Here is a 20,000-nt window from a genome sequence, read left to right as displayed (position 1 = left end):
GCTATAAGTTAACGATGGCGACGCTTCATCTCGGATAGAACCGTAGCCATCGTCATGTTATAGCCTGGCACTGAAACCCAAAATGACTGGCCTTATGATTTCATAATTTGGAACAACAACAACAACAAATAATGATGATAATAAATAATAATAATAATAATAATAATAATAATAATAATAATAATAATAATAATAATAATAATAATAATAATAATAATAATAATAATAATAATAATAAAAGAAAGAAATTTATAGATATATCTCATTATTTTTTGGGTCAATTTACCTATGGAAGAAAAATACCATCAGGCGAAAGCTAACAAAGACGACGAGGAAAGTAACAGTTGAGAAAGACTTTAAGATTGGGCAGCTGGCATGGGACGAGGCATAACACAAGAATGGGAGCGATCTATAGTCATTTTTTCGTCCAACCTAGTCATCGATCACATGATTTGTGGCTGTACAACGATTGGACATTTCTCAATAAATGTAAACCCGCTGCTTTGTTTATGAAAGTTGTAAACATACCCATGAGTCATGCTGAGCAAAATGACCAATTGTAACGGATATTTCTCAAACTGTGAACACTTTTCATTATGGGGTCATTTTGAACACACTTTACAATGCGACCAATGACCTCGGGCACATGGAAATGTAACACAGATAATGCCCATTAGGACGGCCCAATGTGTCAAAGACACGGGCGGAACGAACTAAGGTCAACGGTAAGGTCATTTTAAATATAGATAGTATGCGCTTGGCTAAGAAGCTCATAACATTGCCATCCGGAAGTATAACGGACCAACACACAAAACTGTGTGTATCCATGAACGTTTATAGTCTGGTTAAAACAGTTCAGTGAGCATTACTCATAAACGCGGATGGCAAAAACTAATAACAAAGACCTGTGTGACGTCATCTTCGAACTATCTATAGATAGAATGAAGTTGACGTCAAGCAGGGTCTTTGTTGTTGCTTTTTGCCATCATTGTTTATGAGTAATTCTCACTAGGTTGTATTAACAAGATTATAAACGTTCAAGGTTACACATGGTTTTGTGTGTTGTTCCGTTACACTTCCGGATGGCAATGTTGTGAGCTTCTTAGCCAAGCGCTATAAAATCTCTTAAATAGTATGGGCATCTTGTTCATTCACCCCGACATAATATCGTTTTGATGCCACGGGTCACACACACACACACACACACACACGCACACAAATACACACACACGCACACAAATACACACACACACACAAACACAAACACACACAAACACAAACACACATACAAACGGGTTTCCTTAATTAATAATCATCCGAAATGAATGGTGTTGTAAACAATGAAATAAGGGATGGACGAATAGATAGTATGCACATGGCTAAGAAGTCCACAACATTGCCATCCGGAAGTACAACAGGCCAACACACAAAACTTGTGTGTAACCATGATCATTTACAGTATGTTAATACAGTTTAGTGAGAATTACTCATAAACGCGGATGGCAAAAAAAAAACAATAACAAAGACTTGAGTGACTTCAGACACCAAGAAGGCAACAAATCTGTTCGCGATTTTTCCGAAGATAGAAAATTCGAATCACAGGGCGCTATCGTGGCTTTACAGCCTTTTAAAAGAGGCTGTGCCAAACATTTTATCAGTACATTGTGTGATTCACAGACAACACCTTGTAGCTAAAGATCTTACCCAGCAATTGCATGAACTGTTAAAAGCACGTGCTCAATTCGCACCTTTTCAAAGCTATACGTGGAGAATGGCGAGGAGTTCAATAGGTTACAACTCCACACAGAGGTCCGATGGTTCTCTAAAGGGAACTGTCTTACTCGATTATTTGCACTACTCAACTCCATTGTCTAGTTTTTACAGTCAACCGATTCACCAATAGCCGACCAGCTCAACGAAATCAAAGACAAATTAACTGACCTGCAGCGTCATAGCAAATCTCCCTCTATCGAAGAGACTTCACTAAATATCCAAACTCCAACGACATTGCAGAGCATATCCCCGATGACAACATTCGGATCTACACAGATCACAGTGAAAAAATTGAAGTTGATACGAGAAATTGCTTCCAGAACCTCCTTAATCTCGATCTACCAGCATGGATCCTGAGAGGAATTTGACATTGACGATTTGCCTAGATCCAGCACCACAGGTGAGTGCTTGAACTGCAAAATGCTTTCGAGTTAAAGCCCCTGTCCAAGCGGGAAATGTATCATGATTTCTGGTTGAGAGCACCAATTTGTTGTAAATTTCCTGCACATTGATGGAAAGAGGCTAAATTGTTTTTCATCGCTGTCCCGACGTCCTATCTGATGGAGATGGGGTTTCAGCGTTGTGACTCACATTCTTTCAAAGTCCAGAAATCCTCTCAACAATATAATATATAAAGAGGATCTTCGACTACGGCTGACATCCATGACCCCAAACATTGACAAACTCATGGACGCACACCAAATTCGTCACATTAAATGAGATGGTCACCAAGTTGATGCATTGGGTGCATTCTTTTTAGTGCCATTGATGTGGGAGTGAGTTGGACATTATGAGAGAGAGAGAGAGAGAGAGAGAGAGAGAGAGAGAGAGAGAGAGAGAGAGAGAGAGAGAGAGAGAGAGAGAGAGAGAGAGAGAGAGAGAGATTTGCACAATAATATCGCAAAAAAATATCTTTTGTCTTTAGTCATTTGCGTTGATGGTGGAAAAGCTGGACAGGAGGAAGGGGGGGGGGGGGTGGACTGGGTCACCCAGCCCTAGGGGGTGGGCGGAGGGGAGCGATGACTCAACTAAGTTTGAGAATCGCTGACTAATGTGTCACTATATTATAATATTATATTGTTTTGATAAATCAGATAACGGAAAAAAAGTGAATTAATTAAAGTCCCATATCACAATGATCAGAAATATGAAATTTTATAAATAAATAAAAAATAATAAACAAATGTATGATATCAACGAATAAATAAATACATAAATAAATGAATAACTATGTATCTACCAATTACATAAGTAATAACTATATTAACAAAGCACTTGAGTTTTCATTAAGTATTCGATAATAATAACAGGTAAGCGAATTGAAACACAATTTTACAAATATAATATCAGACGTTTGGCTGGCCATGACACTAATTGACATGACTTGGTATAATATAGGTAGTTATTATCAAATTATTTATTACCAATCACGACTATTAAAACATAGATTAACCTGTTAACATTGCCCTAGACTCTTAACCTCTTAAAGGCAATTTCTGCTTAAAGGCAACATCTTTTGTTGGTCCCAAATGTTCAATTCTTTATCGAAGTGTATTTCATTGATAATGGATAATGTCAACATTGCTTAAATTCAACTATTTTTCCAGGTTCGTCGGTGTTGTGGCTTAATATCAGGTTTCCACTGTATAACGATGTGATCCACCAGTCGGTCTGGTGTTGGGTCAGAATGAACTAAATAATAGATGTAGAAAATTCAGTTAAATTAAAAAATATATATATATAAGATAAAAGTAAAATAAAATTAAAAATTAACAAAAGTTTATTTGTTTGATTTATTTTTGTTCGTTTTTGATTTTGTTTGTTTTTGTTTGTTTTGTTGGGTTGTTTTTTTGTTTGTTTTTTTTTTTTTCGTTTTTTTTAAAAAAAAGGAAATGTTGTCCAATGAAGGCATATAATATGAAGCCTACTCGTATTTCAAATGGAATTCGGAGACTAATAAAATTGCCTAAAATGATTGTATCATTATCATCAGGGTCACACCGACATGACATATCGCCGTTTTGAAAGCTTTCGTTTCGTATTCATGAAGTAAACAATATTATATATATATATATATATATATATATATATATATATATATATATATATATATATATCTGAACTTTAAATCAGAAATTTCGACAAGCTAATGAAAGTCTTTAATCACACTGAGCATCTACACAGCCTAATATCAACTAAACGTGCGAAAAGCGCTTTACAAATGCCTCCAAGCCTCCTTTTTTAAAGGTTAAGAAATAAATTAAAAATATATCTTGTCCATCCAATGGAGGAATTTAGAGACTGATACTAATTATTCCAGTCTTCCCTTGGAATAGACCCTAAAGGCAAATTTCCCCTATGGGGTAAATAAAAGGATTTTTTTAAAAATTTATTAAAATTGAGCTTTTATATAGTGCAATGTCCACTAAACGTGCTCAATGTGCTTTACAAGGGGTCGCTGACCAACAGCAACAGGTATCAATGAAGAACGAGACATGACGCTTGTTAGGCGATATTATATCTTTTCCCCGACAGAGACAACACTGTTAACGGCAAGGTACTCATTTTACACATGAGTACGGTGAGAGAATGTGAGTATAAAGAGCTTTTTTTACAAGGACTCAACTATGCGCCGAGCGAGCGAAGCTCGAACCCAGGTGCTTCCCAATCCGAAAGCGAGTGTCATACCACAAGACCACATTATAACCGCACAATAATTAATGTTTATAATCATTGTATCTTTACCATCAGGGTCACACCGACATACCACTGGCTTCTTGTCTTGTATTCATATAGTAAATATGTCTCAGGGCATGACAAAATGAGTCGGAAGGTGAACATTTTGGATTTGCATTTTTTCCCTTTATTTTCTAAAGAATTTGTTCCCCAGAGCTTTTTAATCTTTACTTGAAGTAAATCGGGTGATTTTTTCGTGAAGTTATGGTCAGATGGATGGGAAAGGTATCCATCAACTTTTATTCAATTTCATACTTTTTCAACTTGACTAGCTGTAAAAAATATTTAGAAGTGAAATTAAGCTTTGATATTTCATGAAATTGTACAAAAAGGGTTGATTTAATCATTTATGTCAAGAACTCATTTTTGATAAACATTGACCTTCTATCTAAACTTGGCAATATCTCAGTTCAAACCTTTTCACCATCCGACTGATGATGTCATTCACTGTAACAAATAAGAATTTCAAATCAGAAATCTCGACAGGCTAATGAAAGTCTTTTATCAAACGGAGATTTTATATAGCCTAATATCCACTGAACGTGCGAAAAGGGCTTTAGAAGGGGGTCCCCGCAAGCAACGTGAACTTTTTTGCAGGTCCGATAACCCAATTCCTTATGGGCTCATTGTTGTAATGGGAATCTAAAAAAAATGACGTCAAATATTGTCAATTACAACAAAGATAAAATAGGCCCATAAGTGGGTTCGGATGTCAGACCTGCATATATGTACACGTCGGTCCCAAGCCTTTATTTCTTTTTTCGAAGGTTAAGAAATAAATAAAAAAATAAATCTTGTTCACCCAATGACGGCATGTACTCAAATTTCAACCGGAATTTGGAGACTAATAATATTTAATGCTTAAAATTATTTTATCTTTATCTTATCTCACTTTAACTTATCTTACTAAAGGCTTAACATAGGACAAATAGTTTATAATTATAGAATCCTATTTAGATGATATGCGCTTGGCTAAGAAGCTCACAACATTGCCACTCGGACCAACACACACAACTCTGTGTAACCTTGAACGTTTATAGTCTGGTTAATACAGTTTAGTGAGAATTACTCATAAACGTGGATGTCAAAAACAAACAAAAACAAAAAAACAAAAAACAAAACAAAGACCTGAGTGACGTTAACTTCGTTCTATCTATAGCTTGCATTGTATCATTCACAGACAGTTTTACACAACTTTGAAGGTAAGGAAACATATATCAATACGGCAATATAAAATCGAAAAATACTATCATAGAATACTGATAATTGAATATTAGTCATGATCGAATTAATAATAAATGTACAAAGTTCATAGCACAATGAAATAATATTAATGAGAACAATAGTCATGAAAGCAACAATGATAGTAATCATATCTTTATCATCAGGGTCACGACGGCATATCACTGTTTTGAAAGACTTCCTTTTTTCGTATTTGTTGTTGAGCAAAACTCTGAACTTCAAAACAGAAGTCTTGACAAGCTTGTGAAATTCTTTCATGGGCGGTTTGGGTCGAATTAACCAGTAGATATTTGACCAATCACAACATGGAATTTGTGACACACCTTCACAAGTGCTCAGACAAACATGGTTGGTTGTTTATAAACAATAATGGGAATGAAATCGATATTTCTCTGATTATTGTTATTGTTTTTATACCGCCAAATGGGTGACTAGTTATCACACGATTTTCTCGATCCTACAATTAACGTTTAAGTTTACACATAGTTTTCTGTCTTGGTTATATTGCTCAAGCGGTAGAACAAAGGGCACCTGCTAGCCAACAACAAAACGCCAAATTATGCATGACCAGACGTGACTTACAACCCAAGACGCCGGGTTTAATCCTTCATTGGTGCAGTGCAGTTCAGTTCAATCTCTGAACAGATGTGTGCGGCTATGTGGTCTCGTGGTATGACACTCGATTTCGTATAGGAAGATCATGGGTTCGAGTTGAGTCCTTGGAGAAGGCTCTTTACTCACATTCTCTCCCGTTGCTAATGTGTAAAATGAGTACCTGGCCGTTAACAACGTTGTCCCTGTCCGAAAAAAATTGTAATATCGCCTAACAGGCGTCATGTCCTGTCCTACTTGTTAAATGTTGCTGTTGGCCAGGGACCCCTTGTAAAGCGCTTTGAGCACGTTTCGTGGATATTGCGCTATATTAAAAAGGTCAAAAACCTCAATGTGTATGAAACAGTACCAGACAAAGCTTTCTCCGACACTTGTTTCATACCCATTTTTTTATATGTTTATCATTGGGGCGCAGCCTGGCTCAGCGGTACGGTCTTTGCTTCGTAACCGAAAGGTATCGAGTTCGATCACCCGCCGCTGCACTGTGTGGCCTTGAGCAAGTCACTTCGCCATAGCTCAATTTGCGGCACTGCACTGCGACTGGCGCCTGGGTTATTACAGTCTTCCCTAGAGACAAATTCCCCCTTGTGGGATGAAAAAAGGGAATTTTATTTTATTAATTTATTTATTTATTACACTAGTGCCTGCTCCCTAATTTGCGGCTATGTGGTCTAGTGGTATGACACTCGCTTTCGGATCGGAAGGTCCTGGGTTCGAGCCTCGCGCTCGGCGCATAGTTGAGTCCTTGGAAAAAGCTCTTTACTCACTTTCTCCCACCGTACTCATGTGTAAAATGGCCGTTAACAGCGCTGTCTTTGTCCGAAAAATTATAATATCGCCTAACAGGCGGCATGTCCCGTCCTACATGTTAAATGTTCCTGATCACCAGGGACCCTTTGTAAAGCGCTTTGAGCACATTTAGTGGATATTGCGCTATATAAAGCTCAATTTCTTTTTGTTAATTTGCGACCCAGTCCACTTGATACCAATCATCTAGTAAAATAGCAGCACAGTAATTTAATCTTTTCGTCTAAAAATTAAGTTGAACAATCTAATGTTGACTCGTCATTTTCCGTCCTACCCCCTTTCATATAAATTAATTTATTAACTAACTAATCAAAGAAACAATTCTGCCTAAACCGATCACATCCGCAATAACTATTATCAATTATACAGGGTGTCCGTAAAGTCTGGACACAGTAAAATTAAATATTGGAATTGATGGCAATGCAGATTTATTGCATCGAGTTCATGCAAAATTTGTGAAAAGGATTGACATTTGCATGACGGCGCTCATATGAAAGATTTTATTTTAATGAAATAAATAGTGAAAATAAAACTTAATTTTAATTATATACAAAAAATATTCAACTATCCTATGTGTCCAGACTTTATGGACACCCTGTATATTGTGCGGCTATATGGTCCACTGGTATGACACTCGCTTTTCAGATCGGAAAGTCCCGAGTTCGAGCCTCGCTCGGCGCATAGTTGAGTCCTTGGAGAAGGCTGTTTACTCACATTCTCATTAATTCTAAACATTAAGTTCAGCAATCTAATTATGACTAATTTTCCGTCCTACCACCCCCTACCCCTTCATATAAATCAATTAATTAATTAAACTAATCAAAGTAACAATTCTGCCTAACCCGATGACATCCGTAATAATTATATTAACCAAGGACTTGAGAAATCTGAGTTTTCATTCAAGTATTCGATAATACCAATAATAAATGAATTTCAACAGAATTATTTACAATTAACTACACGTTTGGCTGGCCGTGACACTCATTAAAATGGTATAATAATATAGGTAGTTACACTGCATTTTTTTTCCAAATTATATGTTAACAACCACGACTATTAAAACATAGATTAACCTGTTACCAAAGGCATGGATATACAGCATAATGAATGGGTATAGAAGTTAAATTATATTAATCCCATAATTAAAACTGGCGTTTGGGATACATTTCAAAATTTTTCAATATCCTCGTGTACTTATTAAAAATAAAAAAGGAAAAGAGGGAGAGGGAGAGAGAGAGAGAGAGAGAGAGAGAGAGAGAGAAGAGAGAGAGAGGGGAGAGAGAGAGAGAGAAAAGAGAGAGAGAGAGATAGAGAGAGAGAGAAGGGGAGGGAGAAAGAGAAAGAGGGAGAGAGAGACAGGGAGAGAGAGAGAGAGAGAGAGAGAAGGAGGGAGAGAGAGAGAGAGACAGAGGGAGACAGAGAGAGAGAGGGGGGAGAGAGAGCAAGAGGGAGCGAGAGAGAGAGGGAGAGAAAGATAGAGAGAGAGAGAGAGAAAGAGAGAGAGAGAGAGAGAGAGAGAGAGAGAGAGAGAGAGACGGGGGAAGAGATGAAGAGAGGAGAATAAAATCAAATCAATAAAGCAAAGGATAAGATATTGAAGTCTAAGTCTGTGCCTCACCTTTCCCCATAAATAGAAAACGAATACACTCTTTTAACAGTCCCATGCAAGATCTGGAATGGAAAAGAGAAAAATAGCAAGATTAAGATGGAAATTCATAGACTCGACGTGGCAAAATCTTTTCTACATTTTGGCCATAAGACTCACATCTTGGGCAGAATTTCGAAATATTTTGGCCAGAAAAATCTTACATTTTGGTCAGAAAACATTTAGATTTAGGCAAAAAAAAGTTTTACATTTTGGCAACAAAATAAAACAAAACAAAACTTTTTAAAAAAATAAAAGTTATTTCATTAACCAGTCAACTGCTGTGCTCTGGATGTCCTTGTATTTAAAAATTTGGCCAAAAAAAAAAAATAAACCCCTCGTCCTTCCAATATTGATCGATTTAAATGACCCTCATCTTGACAAAAAACACTCAAACCTGGAACTTCGCGAAGTCTTCAGTAAAATCCCAGGTTTGGGAGTTTTTGCCACGATGAGGCTCATTTAAATCGATCGATATTAGAAGGACAAGTTTTCTGGCCAAATTTTTAAACACGAGTTTTTCCCCGAGTACGGCAGATAACGTAAACTCTCTCCTTATCGGCCATTTTCCGGATTTTCCCCAAAACGTCACACCCAACCTAGACAAAAATAGATTTATTTCACTCAAACACGAAAGCTGTTAGTTCTTGCTATACATGTTATCTGTTTTCTGCTGTTGTTCACGTTGTTCATATACTTGAACTATAGCAAACATTTTTGTTCCAATATTATGATGTACAATAGAAATCAGAATGAGAAAATTGTTGGCTGCATCGTAACGAATGTGACGATTTTCCTGTGGGTGGTAAGGAGAGGGTTAATACCGATCGATCTGAATATAATACGATCCCCAACCAACCATTGTCAACTATTCTGTCATGAAATTATATGAAAATGTTGCTGCTTGAAGATCGAATGAAAACACTAACGGTAAGTATTGAAATGGAAGCTCCGATTTATTAAATGAAGACATATTATTATACTGTAGACGTTTCGGGTCTCTCCGTTATCAACAAAACGCGATGATCGTGTTACACGACGATCGTGTTTTGTTGATTGATAAAAGGGAAACTCGAAACGTTCACAGTATCTGTCTTGGTTTTAATAAATTGGAGCTTACATTTCGATACTTAATTACGTTTTTTTAAAAAAAACGAAATTATGAAATTAAAGACTTAAAATCATTATTAATCATTAATATTTATCTGATATTATATTATAATATTATGAATCTTTGACACGTTGTGGGTTATTTGTTGTGCGGCTATGTGGTCGTGTGGTATGACGCCCGCTTTAGGATTGGAAGGTCCTGAGTTGGAGCCTTGCTCGGCACATAGTTGAGTCCTTGGAAAAGACTCTTTATACTCACATTCTCTCACAGTATTCAGGTGTAAAATGAGTCCCTGGCCGTTAAACGGCATTGTCTTTGTCGGGAATATTGTAATATCGCCTAACAGGAGTCATGCCTCATTCTATATTATGTTGCTGTTGGTCAGGGATTCTTTGTAAAGTGCTTTGAGCACGTTTAGTGGATATTGCGCTACATAAAAGCTCAAGCTCGAGCTCGAGTTATCCAAGTTGACCGACATAATGATGAAATCCTAAAATGGGAGAAAAGTAAAAAGTATTTGATGTCAATACAAGTCGTCGGCAGCCTTGTTGTTGATCACACATTCGTACCCCTCCCATAAGTAAATGTCTAACACAATCAAAAATAGAATACGGTTATATTTACATATCATTGTAACACATATGAACAAAGTAACATGTCTGTATCTCAAACACACACACACACACATACGAGCACACCCTGTACTTTAAATAGTATTGACTTAAGTTTTCTTTATTTTTTCCTTTTTATTACTATTACGCATTATATTTTTGTTCTCTGAAGACTTACGCAGCGTAAGTTGAAAATTCTTAACATGAATAAAAAAGAAAGGTTTAAAATGGAAGTAAGAGCAGCCGCATTTGACACCTTGATAACCACGCCTCTCGGATAGCCGTCTTTATGTAAACAATGGCAGTGATTGGTAAACATAACAAACTACACATGTTTTACTCTCGATTATATTATGTATCTTAGTAAAATACCCACTGTTCTACCCTACCGCTGGATCATCAAGAGAACTAACAGAGAAAACTATGTGTAAACTTAAACGTTTGCTAATTGAGAAAATCGTGTGAAAACGAATCGCTAATTTGGTGGTATAAAAAAACAACAATGATCAGCGAAAGGTATAGATGGAACGAAGATGACGTCGCACAGGCCTTTGTTATTGTATTTTGCCACCCACGTTTATGAGTATAGATTTAATTGTATAGATAGTATGCGCTTAGCTTAGAAGCTCACAACATTGCCATCCGGAAACTACCAACCGTGCTTGTCTGACCATGTTTGAAGGTGTGTCACAAATTCCATGTTTTGATTCGACAAAAATCGACTGGTTAATACTAGTTCCCTTCTGAACGTAGCAAGATTATGCTGACAATATTAGGGTCCCAAAAGTCTTAGGACCTCAGAATTCCAACGTATCGTAGTGTCACATCGCTGATTCTTCGCTCCTCTTATTGGCTGAGGAAGGGTTTTGAAAAATCAAAAAAAAAAATAAAAACTTTAAGCTTTTATATAGCGCAATATCAATTAAACGTGCTCAAAACCAACAGCAACACGTAACATGTAGAACGAGACATGACGCTTGTTAGGTGATCTTACAATTTTTTTCCGACTTTGACAACGCCGTTGACGTCCGTGTACTCATTTTATACCCGAGTACGGAGAAAGAATGTGAGTAAGGAGCTATTTATTATTATCATTATTATTATCATTATTATTATCATTATTATCATCATCATCATCATTATTATTATTATTATTATTATTATTATTATTATTATTATTATTATACATGTGTTGCTGTCGGCCAGGGACCCCTTGTAAAGCGTTTGAGCATGTTTAGTGGATATTGCGCTATATAAAAACTCAAATTAAAATTTTTTTAAAGCTCAACTGTGGGTCTCAGAAAAGATATCTTCACTGTATCGAATTGCTTTATCTCTAGGTCACCGCATTATCTTCCTTATCGCCGGCATTAAAACAAAACGTGTAGGACAAGATAGCTATGAATAAATAAATAGATCCAAATAGAACGTGTACACAAGTACATCCCCCGCTTACAAACAGCTGTTGAAGTTGGGGTTTATAGCTTTGAATTATTGAGGAAAATGGGTAATGGGTATGAGTGAATGAAGGACCTGGAAATGGCTAGCTGACTCGCTCCTTCCTCTACAGGCATCGCCAAAAAAACTACTTTAGAACTAATTAGGTCAAAGGAAAATCCATTAGCAACTTTACAATTATCTTATTCGTAGTTGAGAGAGAGAGAGAGAGAGAGAGAGAGAGAGAGAGAGAGAGAGAGAGAGAGAGAGAAAGGGAGAGAGAGAGGAAGAGAGAGAGAGAGAGGGGGGAAGAAAGAAAGAAAGAGAGAGAGAGAGAGAGAGAGAGAGAGAGGGAGAAAGAAAGAAAGAGATAGATAGATAGATAGATAGATAGATAGATAGATAGATAGATAGAGAGAGAGATAGATAGAGAGAGAGAGAGATAGAGAGAGAGAGAGGGGGGGGGGGAGAAAGAAAGAAAGAGATAGATAGATAGATAGATAGATAGATAGATAGAGAGAGAGATAGATAGAGAGAGAGAGATAGAGAGAGAGAGAGAGAGAGAGAGAGAGAGAGAGAGAGAGAGAGAGAGAGAGAGAGAGAGAGAGAGAGAGAGAGAGAGAGAGAATTTCAGAAATAAATAAATAAGCACAACGAGCGTGGTGCCGATTGCTGATCTAGCGCTCTCACCATTCGAAATGTGTTAGTGTTAGCCCAACTTTGGTTTGGTTGTAGAGTTGCGCAAATTGATTTTCTGCGATTTCAATCACATGGTTCAATCACATGGTTTAGACTATATACCTAATCCTGGAAGAAATATTCACGCCACAGAGGCAAGGCACTTGAGAAAGTTATCTTCAAAAACCGTATATTATTATTATTCCCTACATGATACAGAAACAACACATTTATAAGAGATAATCAAAAGAAACACAGTCAACAATGATATCCATTCATTAAGTCTAACAAAACTTAAACTTGTTTACACACCTACCTTGCACTCATTGACTAAGTCGAGGTTAGAACACACATACACACAACACTGTTATTATATAGGCCTGTAATGCACCATGGAAGAAACCAATCACGCACAGGCAATGCATACCAACCTATCTTAACTTCGACACGGAACAATGATATTGTAACAAAGGGGTTCCTATTAATTAATACTCTAATCTGTTAATAGGATAGAAGGAATGAAGTTGTTGTTTAAAAACCGCCAGTTGGATGATCAGGTCTTATCAGAATAATATCAATCAATATTTAAGGTTACACACGGTATTGCGGGTTTGGACGTTTCATAAAGCGGGCAGATGTGAGTATTTTACGAAATTAAACGCATGGTTTCAGTTGATGCTATGCAAGTTGGTAAAATATTCACAATATCCGCCAGCCCAATAGAAATTTCCAACATAAAACTACGCATGTGTAACGTTGAACGTTTGTAGTCTGATAGATATAATTTAGTGAGAACTAATCACCAAAATGGCTGTCTAAAAACAATAACAAAGAGCCGAGTGAAGTTCAAATTAGTTCCTTCAAATTTCTTGAATTTTTATGATTACGATTAAATAAATTTAAGATATTTGGTTATGTGTCTGGATTCTGGGGATTGGGGGGGGGGGGGGGGGGGGGTATATCAATCGGAAGAGGTCCCCAGTAACGTGATTACTGTCCATAATTTTTCATTATTTTTTAAACAATATACCATCATGGCTATTCGGGGGAGGGATGTGGGTGTGTGTGTGTGGGGGGGGGGGGGGGGGAAAATTAAATTGCTCTTGTCAGTAAAAGACCACAGGGAGAGGGGATAAAGCCATTGAATACGATGGCTCTATTTTATCGTTACTCCCATCCAAATGTGTTATTGATTAAACTCTCTTGTGATGATGATGATGAAGATGATGGTGATTATTATTATTATTATTATTATTATTATTATTATTATTATTATTATTATTATTATTATTATTATTATTATTATTATTATTATTATTATTATTATTTATCATCATGATTATTATCATCTTATCACCTATATTATAATCATCAATATCCTTAATTATCATTATCATCACTATCATTATTAATATTAATACTATCATTATTCATTATCATAATTAAAACAATCATTATTATTCGGTAGGAGATGACATCCGAAGCGCGCGGGGCAGGGGGGGGGGGGGGGTCGGCGAGTTCTATCCACACAACTTGTCATCGAAATCGTCAATGTTTGATTTTGTCATTTGTAAGAGATAACACATTATCATTTCGTATTCCTGTACCATTTATTTAAGCAGTGGTGTCACTTATAAACGTGTGTGCTACACACCTTCTCGTAGATAAAACAACAATGTGTGTTTGTATCGTTGTAAAAAAAAAAAAATCTGATATAGATAGTATGCGCTTGTCTAAAAAGCTCACAACATCGCCATCCTGAAGTATAATGGACCAACACACAAAACTCTGTGTAACCATGAACGTTTATAGCTCGATGATGACGTCACTCATGTCTTTGTTATTGTTTTTTGCCATCCGCGTTCATGAGTACTTCTCGCTAAACTGTATTAACCAGACTATAAAACTTCAAGGTTACACACAGTTTTGTGTGTTGGCAAGTTTTACTTCCGGATGGCAATGTTGTGAACTTCTTAGCCAAGTGCATGCTATCTATAGTCTGGTTAATACAGTTTAGTGAGAATAACTCATAAACATGGATAGAAAAAAAAACCAACAACAATAACATAATAGCTGAGTGACGTCAACTTCATACAATCTATAAGATAATAGTTAAAAAGGCATCCGTGTCAACAGCTTGACAGGCATAGCAACAAGACGAAGTCACAGAGGAATCCTCAATTAACATGAAGGGCATAATAATAACAATATTATAACAACGAACAAGACCGCAGGATAACAGTCAGAGCTGTTTCGTCCACAGGTCGGTGGCCTTCGAGGACTCGAACAGGACGGGTAAGACTTGGGTAAGAGTCTTTGACAACAAAAAAAAACAAAACAAACCCATTCGACAATGATGTGACTGAGCACCTAATCATAGACAGCAACGGATAAATAGAAAAATAAATAAATAAATAAATAGAAAAATAAATAAATGAATGAATAAATAAATAAATAAATAAATAAATAAATAAATAATAAATAAATAAATATAAAAATAAATAAATAAATAAATAAATAGAAAAATAAATAAATAAATATAAAAATAAATAAATAAATAGAAAAATAAATAAATAAATAAATAAATAAATAAATTATGAAACCAAACAGGTGATTCTTACTATTGGAAAAGAAAGTTTGATTCCATAAAATTGGCCTGATGGGTGTATATCAATCATTGACCTAAATATAAGGTCAGTTATATTAATGAATCAAGCATTGCGGAGAGGGGTGAGAATATAAAATAAGCTTTGAAATCAATTATTGGCGTCTGAGAGAGAATGCGCTTGACGTGTCAATGTTTTTATCGAGCTGGCAAAGGGGCAGCGTGGCTCAGAGGTACGGTCTTTGCTTTCTACCCAAAAGATACCGAGTTCGAGTTGTGTGGCGGCCTTGAGCAAGTCACATCGCCTAAGATCAGTTTACGGCGCGCTGCACTGCGTCTGACGCCTGAATTATTCCAGTCTTCCTTGGAATAATAGACCCACAATAAAAATGTTCTCCATGGAATAAATAAATGATTTTTAAAAAAATTATTTAAAAAAGTGAGCGATTCTTATAAGAAGTCGATTAGTCTTACCAAACGCAATAGATAGAATGCGCTTGGCCAAGGAGTTCACAACATTGCCATCCGGAAGTATAACGGACCATCACACAAACTCTGTGTAGCCATGAACTTTTATCGTCTGGTTAATACTGTTTAGTGAGAACAACTCACAAACGCGGATGGCAAAAACAATAACAAAGGCCTGAGTGACGTCATCTTCGAACTATCTAAAGAAATTGAACATTGCTCATAACAGTGGAAAGGTTAATATTTAAGGATTTATTTTAGGTTAAAATATTACAAGGTTATTTTCTATTTAGAAATATCACTAAATTGTATTAACCAGACTATAAACGTTTAAGAATACACACACTTTTGTGTGTTAGTACTTTATATACGGCTGGCAATATCATGATTTTTTTTAAACAACTCAACGCATAGCATCCATATAGACAATGTTTAAATAGTGATTAATGTTCATAATCTGTGGGGCTGATTTGTTTCGGGTAACAGAGACATGAACTGAAGAAGAATATGACATGAACTGAAAGAATAATACGGATGCAAAGAAAATTAAGCGACAAATATGTTTTTAAATTAATTAATTAATTAATTTAATTAACCAACTATCAGTGTGACTCCCATACCATTATGACTCCAATAGAGGAAAAACACACAGCTTTATCATTTAAATGTCACTTTCATCCTATAGATAGAATGCGCTTGGCCAAGGAGTTCACAACATTGCCATCCGGAAGTATAACGGACCAACACACAAACTCTGTGTAACCATGAACTTTTATAGTCTGGTTAAAACAGCTTAGTGAGAACAACTCACAAACGCGGATGGCAAAAACTATAACAAAGGCCTGAGTGACGTCATCTGCATACTATCTATAGGCTTATGACACACAAACAAACACACAAAAAGAGAACTATAATATGATACGAATGAGAAACTAATCAGTATTTAGGCAGGTATCGAGTCAACCGGCCCACGTGCTACGTCTACTTGATACGATTCTTATCATTCTGATCGTCTTGTATCCTCTAACAAAACTAGATATCATGTACTAGGTACTACTTTACTGACTCCTACCAGACCTGCCCGTACTACGAAAATCTCGTAGAAATACGAATTTTTGGCTCCAGTTACAGAAGTGCAAAGGTTTATTTGACTCAATAAATCTTGTTGAATAAGAGAGTTTAAAAAACAAACAAAAAACCTGACCTTTTATATAGAGAAATATCCACTAAATGTGCTCAAATCGCTTTACAAAGGGGCCCTGACCACAACAACACATTAATTATAGACGAGACATGATGCCTGGCAGGCGATATTACAAATTTTGTTTTTCAGACAGAGACCGCGCTGTTAACAAGCAGGTACTCATTTTACACCTGAGTACAGTGACAGAATGTGAGTAAAGAGCCTTTTCCAAGGACTCAAAGGCTCGAACTCAGGACCTTCCGATCGGAAAGCGAATGTCATACCACTAGACCACATAGCCTCATAGCTTCATAGAACTTATATTCAGGACTTTGGAGAATTTTTAGACCATGCTGAGATCAAATTGTTTATTTCTAAAGCTATTTGAAGTGACTTTTTCTTATTTTTTTTCCCCCTTTGAAGCTACGAATTTTTAAAATGTCAAAAGTAGGCAGCTCTGGTGCTACCCACAACCCACGCTTTCATGGTTCAGTCACTTGATGATAATAATAGGAAACCACAAAAGCCAATGCGATTACACTACTCTTGACTCGGTCGGCCAATGGGTGCACAGAATTCGATTCATTCATTCATTCATTGATATCCGCCATAACAAAACAAAACAAAACAAAAAACCCAGTGAAAAAGACGCGTGTTGTCAGAATCAACATAATCCGTTTGTACTTTTGTCGGTTAACGAATACCTATCAATTAACTTGGCGGAAGTGAAAAGTAAACCACCAATTAATGTAACCAGTTAACTGTCGCACTCTGGAAAAACACGTATTTAAAAATTTGGCCAGAAAAGTCGTCCTTTAACTCACTCAACCCTAACACCGACTATATACGTAGTATACCAGGGGTTACTTTTACCCCATGCTTATTTTTTTTTTACATTTTTCTGAGACAAAATTATAGGCATAGTATCAAAGCTAATGTTTTTTTTTTTTTTTTCATTTTTAGATGTTAATGGTAGTTGAATAAAACTATCCATGCACATTTTAAATACATTTTTTCCAATTTTGAAAAGTTGCAAAAATCTCCAGGATTGAGTGAGTTAAATAAATATCGACCGATTTAAACTTCGTGAAGTCGCAGGTTTGAGAGTATGTATGTCAATATATGCAAATATTATTGAAATCGATCGATATTTGAAAATATTTTGAATATCGTTCACCATTTTTGAACACAGATGATCTAAAAGTCAACTGGACCATAGGCATCTTTAATACATGCCGAACAGGCGATTCAGTCCGGTCCACACTTTGTGAGTACTCTATTTACAATGTTTAAATAGTGATTAATGTTCATAATTTGTGGGCTGATTTGTTTCGGGTAACAGGGGCATGAACTGAAGAGGGCTATGCAATGCACTGTAAATTATTATGCCCCCCCCCCCACCCCACCCTGGGTAAGGATTAAAACTCACATTCGTCACTTTGAACGTACACTGTTTTTAATAGATAGTATGCGTTTGGCTAAGAAGCTCACAGCATTGCCATCCGGAAGTATAACGGACCACACACAAAATTATGTGTAACCTTGAACTATGTTTATAGTCTGGTTAATACAGTTAAAAGAGAATTATTCATAAACACGTATGGCAAAAACCATAACAAAGACCTGAGTGACGTCAACTTCGTTCTATCTATATCTATAATTTGCAATCGGTGCCTTAATATCAGATGTCGGATTGTTTTGTGGGGTTTTGTTTTCTTTGTTTGAAGTATTTAACTCTTCTGACTTCAGGCGATGGCGAGGCTAACAAAAAGATCTATTATTATAGAGTATAGAACGATCGTTATCCGATTTCATTTCAGGTGGGAATGACTAGTTATTGTCCATTGCGATAAATGGTATTTTTTCAGGGAGGTGAGGTGATAAAAGAAGGCGGTTATTGGTTACTAGTTATGTACTACAGACCTGCCTAGTATTACGAAAATGTCGTAGAAATACGCATGTTTGGCTCCAGCTACAGAGCTGCATCGGTCTCTTTGACTCAATAAATCTTGTTGAAAAAGAAATTTTAGCTTCTTAGAACCTAATATTCAGGACGTTTAGATCATTTTGTGGATTATGCTGACAGCAAGTTGTTTATTTCTACAGCTATTTAAAGTGAAATTTCTTCTTTTTTTTTCCCCTTGGAAACTACGATTATTAGTTTTTGGGTTTTTTTTTTAAGTTTCAAGTAGGCAGCTTGCGTACTGGCTAAAAGAAAGAGGCAAAGATCGGATCGCTGGCCTGGAGGCAAGTCTCGTGATAGGAAAGGGGAAGTAATTGCAACCATTGTTTGCTGTACTTCCGAGTCATTGGGCCCATGGAGCCGGAGTTTATCCCGGTTTTATATAGATTGTATGTACTTGTCTCAGAAGCTAACCTGACTAAAAACGTTCAAGGATACATAATATTGTTTTGTGTGTTGGTCCAATAGAAAAAGGTGGAGATAGAGGGTGATGTGGAAGAGGAAGAAGGAGAAGAAAAAGGGGGAGTATGAGGAAGAGGAGGAGGAGGAGGAGGAGGATGAGAAGGAGGAGGAAGAAGAAGAAGAGGAAGAAGAAGAAGAAGAAGAAGAAGAAGAAGAAGAAGAAGAAGAAGAAGAAGAAGAAGAAGAAGAAGAAGAAGAAGAAGAAGAAGAAGAAGAAGAAGAAGAAGAAGAAGAAGAAGAAGAAGAAGAAGAGGAGGAGGAAGAGGAGGTGGAGGAGGATGAGGAAGTGGAGGAGGAAGAAGAATGGGAATAGGAAGGGGAGGAGGAGGAGGAGGAGGAGGACGAGGAATGGGAAGAAGAATGGGAGGAGGAAGAAGAGTGGGAAAAGGAGGAATGGTGACATGGAGAGGAAGCAGAAGACAGAGAAAGGATGGTGGGGTGGGGGTGTATGTGTGGCAAGGGGTAGGAGTGGCGTGGGATACATTGAATAGTTAAGGACGAATACTTGTGATAAATTATCACGACAACAAACTGACCACACCACTTAAAATGAGTTATATGAACTACAAGATACAATACATATTCTGCCGTACTCTGGAAAAAAAATCATATTTTAAAATTTGGCCAGAAAACTCGTCCATCAAATATCGATCGATTTATATGACCC

At 36.5% G+C, this 20,000-nt stretch overlaps 1 protein-coding gene across 12 annotated transcripts in view; it reads right to left on the bottom strand.

The window, feature by feature from the left end:
* LOC144959095 (sodium-driven chloride bicarbonate exchanger-like) overlaps window positions 1-20,000 on the bottom strand; it is a 205,350-nt gene that overhangs the window by 91,761 nt on the left and 93,589 nt on the right. For 9 of the 12 annotated variants that reach the window (XM_078891497.1, XM_078891490.1, XM_078891489.1 and 6 more), the window contains one exon: window positions 8,789-8,841. The gene's annotated coding sequence lies outside the window, so the exon portion shown is untranslated. Of the gene's footprint in view, window positions 1-8,788; window positions 8,842-12,664; window positions 13,001-16,345; window positions 16,737-20,000 lie in introns of those variants that run through there. The other 3 variants (XM_078891499.1, XM_078891491.1, XM_078891494.1) reach the window with 3 other exon arrangements.

Source organism: Berghia stephanieae, chromosome 13 (assembly GCF_034508935.2).
Source record: "Berghia stephanieae isolate SIO BIC M18660-M18661 chromosome 13, UCSD_Bste_1.3, whole genome shotgun sequence".
Classification (NCBI taxonomy): Eukaryota; Metazoa; Mollusca; class Gastropoda; order Nudibranchia; family Aeolidiidae; genus Berghia; species Berghia stephanieae.
The sequence above is the reverse complement of the archived record's forward strand: the minus strand, read 5'-3'. Positions and strand labels throughout refer to the sequence as shown.